The following is a 7,549-nucleotide window of genomic DNA, read 5'->3' on the forward strand; positions in this document are numbered from 1 at the left end:
CAGCTACCTTGCTTTGGCTAAATGCTCTCTCACCTCCCCGTGTTTTTTTTGTTTTCTTCTCCTCTAATGATTCCACGACGGGGTTCGACATGCATAAACTCTTTTCAAAGTAATGGATTATTGTATATACGCTTCCAGAGAATCTGAGTTTATCACCACCCCAGAGGTGACTGGAGATGGGGGGGGAACCTCAACCATCTGTGAAGGCTTGTCACAGAGAGGGCCCGATCCTGACCCCACCGGGTCCTTTCGTTTGGAGATGGGAGTGAGGATGGTGGTAGGTGAAAGCAAGAGCTGCGAATTTTTGGGTAGGTGCCCAAGCAGCGCTGCTGGCTCCAGTGAGATTGTGTGAAATAGGACTACTGCAGAGGGTAACCGCTTGCTGCAGTGAGTAGGGAGCTCAGTTTGCACGTGTGCATATTTAAAAACAAAAAAAAACAAAAAAACCCCCATACAATCTCATCCTCTGACAAAAGGCTTTATGAGCTCCCTGAACTCAGCATGTTTAATGACCTTTGAGAAGCGTACTGCTTTTCTAAAAACAGCCCACAAGCTCGTCTGTTTAAAGGAGTTTCACTTCTATCTAATGTTTTCATTTCCCTTTTACCTTCTTGCTCACTGCTTTTTCGGGCTACCTTTCTATGCCGAGAGCTCTCTGTCTCCAGCAGCCTCCTCTCACTTCTTCAGCATGGTATTTATGATCTTGCTGTTTTAATGAGCGCACAATCAATAACTGTGGAGAGGTGCTGAAGACATTACAAAGGAACTAACCCTTAACAAGTCAAATCCAGATGAGGTGCAAAATGAATGGACAAAAGGACTTAAGTATTTATAACAAAATATTAGGAACGCACGTGGAATTAGTTCTCGTGGTGTTAAGTATTTTACTTTTTGCGAGTCCACATTTAAAAATCTCTCATCTTTGTTTTGTTTGGGGTATTGCAGTAAGCCTGGGACTTTTCAGTTACACATGTATATTTTCACAGCTGTTTTAATCAGAAAAATTAATGTGCTTTTGATAGCTTGGAAATATAGTGTTGGCAAAGCTTTATAAAACTGTCTTATTATGTAGGAAAATAGACATCTAAAACATTGTATGCTTTGCTTCCTATTTGAAATTCACAAGAATTTCAAGAAAACAGTGCAAATTAATTTAGGAACTCTTAGTGTCTTCATTAAAACTGGCTTTCCTATTAATTTAACATGCTTTTTTTTTTTTAAAGGTCTTTGCAAATTAGAAGTAAAAAAAAAATCTACCACTGTGGGAAAAATAGGAATTACTATTTTGCTTTTAACAATGTATTTGCAGAAGGAAAAGATGAACTAGATATGTTTGACTTTAAAAAAAAGAAAAGAAAAAAAGAAAAAAAAAGCGGCTTTCCACTTTCTGGTTTTAATCACTGTACTTTTCATTGTCTGTAATGAATGACTGTAAGGCTCAGTTTTTTTCTTCCTTTTAAACGATATCTTTCCATATCTCTACTATAACATAAATAGTACAGTGTATTTGGTGTATTATATAGAGATGACTTGTCAAGATCCTTGGATGAAAACAAAAAGTGCACGCCGGCACAGCGCGAAAGACCTAAAACTCTGAGCGGTGCGGAGAGAGTAAAGCTAGCACTGAAACTAAGATATACCAAAAGACGGGAAGGTAATGCTGTAGCAGTGAGGAAGAAACAAAAGAGATTAGCCAAAGTCCTAGCCTGCCACTGTTTGCCTTGCAAAGACGGAGGCTGATTTAAAGAAGGGGGGGAAAAAAAAATCTGTGGATTAATGTGAACTTTAATACTGAAGCAGTGTGTGTTTACTGCTGGTGACCACAAGACATAAATCTTGCAAGCACAATGTACAATGCGAGGCAGCCCCCAGGTTTTTTTTTTCAGTCTCAATTTGTGTGCAAGTGTGTGTTAAGTGCCGTTGAAAAATAGTGACCTTTAATAAAGGATCGTATCCTGAGACTATTTTCCCAGACACACAGTGACCTTTCAAACCAGACTGGGGTGAGGGGGGTGTGGAGTTTGGACTTTGAACCGGCCAGTTCCCGCTGCGTGCCTCTGTTTGCCAGGCTCCTCGGCATTGTGTGGCCGGGGCGCGCTCGGTATGCAAAGCAGCCCGCGCTGCCAGCCGCAACCTTTGCAAATCAATTTGTCTGCGCAGGCGAGGCCGCCCCGCCGAAAGACGGCGGAGCCGGACAAACTGCACCTCTTTGTGCCAGCGCCGCTTGTGCCGCTCCTGTCACTCACCGCTGCCCGAAGCGCCACGCGGTTGTGTGGGTTTTTTTTTTTAATTTTTTAAATTTTTTTGGATTTTTTTTTTTTTTTTAAAACCCCCTTGTGGCTTTGGGAAAGGGGGCGATGCGCGAGGTTCGGCGGGGGGTGTCCTGCTCGGCCGCGGCCTCGCGCCTGCTGGCCAGGTGGCACCGGGGAGCCTTCGGGAGGGTGGTCCCGACTGTCCTGCGCCCACGGAGAAGGGGAAACCCAACACACTGGTATGCAAAACATCAAGTAGTTTACGTAAATGTAAACGTTGCCTAAGGGTTAACGTTATTGATTTCCCCCAGGCTGCCCAGACAGCCGGGACTCTACATTAATCAGTATCTAAAAATGCCAGAAAAGACAGAGAAATGCAATTACTTCAGGTCCTCTAAATTTAAACTTCTCCAGGTGGCCCCTCCCAGAGATATGGAAATCCTGCATTTTTCATAAAACAGTGGCTCGATCAATTCCTATGTAAGCAATTAATCATCTCTATACTCTACAGAAGACGGGGGGCAGAGTTGGCCCTGGCGGAGCGGCGCTGACTGATTACAGCCCCTCCGCGCCCGCGCCGAGGCCCCCCGCTCCCGGCCAGCGTGCCGGGGCGCTCGCGGCCCCTTCCCTCCCCGTCCTTCGCCTTGAAGGCCCTCCTCGAAGTTGCCGCTCAGGGTCCTCTCGTGACTCCCCCCTCGCCCCAACGTGCATGATGTTTATTTCAGTTTTTGCCCGTTTTGCGCGCTCTTGCGTTACGCGCGTTTATCAGGCCTGCTCTACCCCGCCGCGGCTCGTGCCCCCTTGCTCGAGGTTTATAGACGGCCCCGCGGCCGCTTGTCCTTCTTGATCCCGCTCGACCTCCCTGAGGTAGGGAGGTTGGTGGGAGGGGGACAGTAGCGTGGCCACAGGAGTCTGGATTACTTAAACTTTAGAGAGTTTGTGTTTTAGAAAAACTGTTTTTAAAAAAAAAAAAAAAAGGAATGGGGGAAAAGAATTTACAATAGTCAAGATGGGAAGTAATTATGGTCTGGATAGAGATTTCAGGAGAGGCAGGGTCAAGGTAAGGATGGGTTTGTCAGTGCTCTGGAGGTGGTGACAGGCGGATTTATGAACGAGGGGGACGGGAGAGGAAAAGAAAGCTTGAGTGTCAAGGATGGCTCCAAGATTTCTGGCCTTGGGAGAAGGTCGGAGTCAAGGAGAGCACTAACAGAGCCAAAGACATGGAGCGTTTTATATTTATTTTCAGTAATGGTAAATAATACAGTACAAGGAGAAAAAGAGACGGTTTCCTTTGCTGTAGTACTGAAGTGGAGGGAGTATACAAATAGCGATGTAGAGTATAATGGGTTGTGGAGAACCGCAAAGGGATATAGATATGTCACACAAGGAATTATTGAGATGTACAGAATTTGAATATTTTATGTAGGTCAGGCTTATTATTAAGGTTTTAGTAGGTGAGCTAGAGATGGGAGGCCAGTTAGCCATCAACATGTCTTGTGTTTTTTTTTCCTATGAGAATATTTGATTATTGTATTCTGTGAGCATTAATAAAGCAGTACCGCCAGAGTCGTACGAACAGGGATTCATTTATTTAGCTGACTAGCAGGTTTTGCAAGAAGGGCTCCGTTTCTGATGTCCTCTATCCAAGTGGACTTGGAGGAGGATATGCTGCGTTTCTACTGGAGAATGACTCCGTGTTTGGCTGAGATGTGCTGGCCCACAGTCCTTGGTTGGCATTTGTCTTCAGAACAGCAGGTTTTAGCAGAAAAGGGAAAGCTCAGCTTCGTCCTTCTGTTCTTGCGATCCTCCTATGATTTACCTCTTGCCCGTGAGCCTTGTATGACTATAAGCACCTTATATCTGTTGGCAAATCTGGGAATAAGTGAAATATGGTGCAATAACAGTACCTCCCATCTTAAGCACCGCATTTTTGGCAAAGAAACGTAGGTGCTCCAGAGTATGCTATACACGATCGCTCTGAATTATGGGCCAGATCAAGCAGAGGAGTGGGAGTGGGTTGTTCAGATGGTCTTACCGCATCCGTTTTTGGATTTTCAGCTAGGTATTTCGAACACTTGTTCATTGTGGGAAGCTGAGGCCAGCTGTTTGCCTGCCTGCACTAGGCTACCTCCTTCCGGCCTCAGTGGATGGAGGCTCCTGGCACTGCGCGGGGACGGATGGCGTCTGGGCAGCCGTCCCCCAACACCTGAAACAGCGGCTGAGCTGGGTGCGAGAGCAGCCAGCGCCGTCCCGCCATGCTCGCTCCCTCCTGTCACCGCCAGGCAGCCCTAACGGTGACACTGCCTCGCGGGTTTGGAAACGTGTTCCCCAGGGCTCCCACGCGGAGAGTGGACCCCACGCGGCTCTGCTGGAGCCGCACCTGGGCCCGGATTGGGTGTCTGTGTCAGCTCTTTCTAGCATATCGGCTGCCTTTGACGTGACTGACCGCAAGCTGTGGTTGATGTACTGCTGGGCCGCGCTTGTTCTGCCTTTATTCTTCACTGTATTGGGAGTCTTAAGGGTGGTACGGGGTTTTTGAACACCTACTCTAAGACTTTATTCGTAGGGAGAATTCATACTTTATTCATACAGAGTTTATTCATAGCGTTCTGTCTTGTTAGCCCTCTGATTCAAGGCATATACAAGGCCGTGAAAGGGGGGTTAGCAAGTGGATGTGTGCTCTGAATGCTAATAGCATCTGCTTTATTTTTATGTCCTTTCCTATGAATATATGGTGGATCAGTGTGCCCAGGTCTAATGCAGGAGTGGGTCAAGGATGAATGGTAGCTTTGATTCAAACCAGGCTAAGGAAGCAACGAGAAAAAAATGGCACCAATGCCTCCCCTGAATGAGCAATGTCAAACAGTTGTTCCTAAGTTTTTGTAACCAGGGGAGTTTTAAAAGCTTTCCCAGCTGCTGCTGCTGGATTCCCAGGTAGCAAGAAGCTCTCCAGAGCACTTGTGCTCTACACTTGACAACTAGGTTATATTCCTTCCTTTCTTGTGTTGACCCTGTTGTCACTATTCACACCTCTTAGATGACTGCAATGCGTCCTGTGTGGGATTATGTCTTCAGCTCGCTTGGCAGTGGTGGTGAGGACAATGTGGGGCAGTCAGGCCACAGAGGCAGGCTACAGGCAGAGAGCCTATTGCTAGAGTTGGTCTGAATATTTTTCCCTCCTGTAGGGAAAACGTCTACAAAAGTGAGGAAAGAAGTGGTTTCATTACAATTTTATATGGAAATCATCAACTTCCTTTTTTTTTTTTTTAAAAAGTCAAATTGAAAACTTTTTAACTGCCAGTACCAACCTTACCTTCTTTTTCCTCTTCTGTGAGAGAGATTTGCTTCTCCTGTGATATACCATAATTATTCTGTTTTTACTGAGCCACCATATGCATAACAGGAGTTGCTCATGGCAGGTCATCATGAGATATGCAGGGAAAGACCAACACTTGTTAAATTCTGCTGTGTAAATTAAAATGAAGAGGTTGAGGCAGTCGAGGTACCTGAATGACAGATCGTATAAGACCCAGTGGAAGCCTTTTCCAATTGATATGTTTCAGTTTTTGGTGGAAGGTTTATCCATTTTTAGGTACATGTCTCTTTGTCAATGAAGACCAAAGCTCTTCAGGAAGAACAAAGGTGCTTCAAAAAGAAAAAACTTAGGAAAAAAAAAGAAAAGAAAAAAAAACCCTGTTCAGTATAAAAACACCTAAGAAATAAACTAAGGAATTCCAATGGAAAAATGTGAGTGGTTTTGATGGGAAATCTTGGACTATCTATATGTATAACTTCCTCTGATTTTGACCTCAAAGTCCTTAAATGTTTGGTATCAATTATCTGTGAGAATGCTCTTTTCACTAGAGCAGCAGGTAGGACCAGGATGCTTCCTGCAGCAGCATAAGGCACTATGTGTTAGTGGAAAAAGCATTTTGGTGCTTTGCGGTTTTCTCTGGAGTTAGATCTATGAGGACAGACCGCTGATTTGATTATTGTTCAGCTATTGGTTGGAGAAGTGGCTATATCCAGCCATACCTGAGTTTTTTTCCTCTTAAGACAGGTGGTTTGAGTGGGACTGACAGAATAGTTTATATTAAGAAATGCTGCTTCAGAAATTCTATTTTTACAATGTTCTTTTAATTCTCTGATCTGGCCTCTCTAGAACTGTGTTTACAAACTGCATATTCAGGTACATCAGCAAGTCTCCCACTCAGAAGCATGTGCACCAACAGTTTAATTCTTGCTTAAAACTAAGCCTTCGTGTGTCCCTGAGTCTTTAGTCAGCCATTGAAAAGAAGCTTCTGTCACTTCATGGTAATGCCTGGCAATATCCTGGATTGAGGGGAAATGAATGAACTGGTGCCATGAAATGGCCTCGTTATAGCCCATTGATGTGCTGTAGCTGGGAAGCTGCTGTTTCCATGTTTTCTGCATCTGTTGCCTTGCACACTCTTAGCCAGAATGATTTGGGATAATCTCATCTCTTTCCAGCTTTAGTAAATGAAACAATATTTGGGTAAGTGAAATAAACACAGTTTCCTGGCAAAGGAGATTTGAAGGAGCTGAAAAGACTCCAGGGTTGAGAAGAGTCTATGGTCTGATTGCTAAACTGAGATGTAACAGGCATGTAAAGGAAGGACGGATTTTAATGGATATGGGGATTTACATTTCTTTGACTGGATTGAATATGTTCATTAAAGGAGAGCTGATGGAAAGAGATGACAAGCATACCTGATGCTGAAAAATAAGCAATTTGTGCCCTTTTCATTGGAGACCTTGCTCAAGAGCATCTCATCCCTGAGAATATTTGGGCTTACTCTGTGATGCCAACAGTACCAATGAAATCTCTTACATGCGTTGCGTCTCTCCTGGGGGCCTTTTTAAAAATTATTACTTATTTCTTAAATTTCAAAAGAGTCTTTAGCAGCACCGTTTTTTTGCTAATCTGTTCACTGAGGCATCTTACTTTTTCTGCCTCCTTTGGCCTGTCTTGAACATGGTTCTTGGCTAACTTGCATGTTTCGAAAGTCAGTGTCTGTGTGTGTGTGTAAAATTCTTGGAGTGAATATAGTAATGTACTTGAAGTTCAACATGAGCTACACTGTGTGAGTCTTTCCTAGGTCTGCTTTTCTTTCTTTTTGGGGCCTAGATCAGGCCCTCCATCAGCTGGTGGGGAAGCCAAGTGGGTATCTAAATAAATGCAGATTCTTTTTGAGCCTAAAAATTGGTGGAACTAAGTAGGACAGTAAGAGGAATTTTTCTTCCTAGAAGATCTGGAAAAGTTTGGGTCCTATGTT

Source organism: Struthio camelus, chromosome 3 (genome assembly GCF_040807025.1).
Source record: "Struthio camelus isolate bStrCam1 chromosome 3, bStrCam1.hap1, whole genome shotgun sequence".
NCBI classification, from domain to species: domain Eukaryota; kingdom Metazoa; phylum Chordata; class Aves; order Struthioniformes; family Struthionidae; genus Struthio; species Struthio camelus.